Source organism: Octodon degus, unplaced genomic scaffold (assembly GCF_000260255.1).
Source record: "Octodon degus isolate 3935 unplaced genomic scaffold, OctDeg1.0 scaffold00026, whole genome shotgun sequence".
NCBI classification, from domain to species: domain Eukaryota; kingdom Metazoa; phylum Chordata; class Mammalia; order Rodentia; family Octodontidae; genus Octodon; species Octodon degus.
The window spans coordinates 18699634-18700823 of record NW_004524602.1 but is presented as its reverse complement, the minus strand read 5'-3'; the positions used below and the strand labels follow the sequence as shown (position 1 = coordinate 18700823).

The window sequence follows — 1190 nt, the reverse complement described above, 5'->3', positions numbered from 1 at the left end:
AGGCCCTTACGCTTGCCAGGGAAGTGCTTATTCTACTGAGCCATCTCCCTGGCCCTCCATTTGTAAATTTGAGTCTGATTGACACTTGTTAGTCCTTTTGCTCAATATTTTGAACATTTCCATTTTTTTCTCTTGGTAGAGTTTTTGAGCTTCTTCTCTCTCTTGTTTTCTCCTCTCGAATTCTTGTCTCTTAGCAGCACACTTAGCTTGCACCTGTTCATATTCTTCTTGTGCTTTTTGACTGGACGTTTTCTTTCTCTTTTTCTTGGGAACAGTGATGGGACTCACTATGCTGCTGCACTGTTCTTCTGCCTGAGGCAGATGACCCTGGTCTTCACACAAAGCACCGTCAACTCTACACCATTCTTCAGGAAAGGCTGGTTGACTTTTTCTTCTGACAAAGGCTGGTCAGCTCTTTTTAGCTGCTTCCTGAGTCTTTCCTCTGAAGCTTAATAGAGATGTTCCAAGTGATCTGGGTACTGATCTGTGAATCGGGATTCCCATGTTGTTCTAATCTTGTTTTCCTTCCATAGCAATCTCTTGCAATTTTGCTGAATCTTCAGTTTTCTCTGAAAGGCTTTGCAAACGCTTCCTGCGAAGGTCTGTGGGTGGTTAGGCCACTAGATCCTCCATTTCCCATTCTTATTCTTCAAACCAACCAAAGAAACCCCTTCGCCTCGCATCCACGGACTTCTAGTTTGCCACCTCGGGCTGCCTGGCTCCATCTTGCATCCACTGCCCAGCTAAACTTACACAGAAGCACTTACACACAGTCACACACAAAGAAACAGACAGCAACGTGCGAAATGGTAGCAGCTGGTGAATCTAAGTGAAAGCGGAACCAAGGACTGAACTCAGGCTCTTGCGCTTGCCAGGGAAGTGCTTATTCTGCTGAGCCATCTCTCTGGCCCTGAGAAAGCCTATCTTGCTATAGCTCAAATGCGCTGTGTTCCCCCAGAGGCATGCCCAGCAGCGTACTGCTAACATCTTTTTCTACCTCATGTAGATAGAGGTCTGCTTCATTAAAAAACTAAATGCACAGTACCTTAGCGTATGTACTCATTGCAGACATTCTTCATTGAAGAATCTACAGGTTTAATAATTGTTGGGCCCCAGCACCTGCTACTTGGACTCCAAACCTGATTCCAACACACAGCGCCAAAGCTGAGCAGCCATGGAGCTTACAGTGG

General features: G+C 45.8%; 1 pseudogene; it reads right to left on the bottom strand.

Moving 5' to 3' along the window:
* LOC101590678 overlaps positions 1-683 on the bottom strand; it is a 2133-nt pseudogene extending 1450 nt beyond the window's left edge.
* Positions 684-1190: the final 507 nt, after the last annotated feature.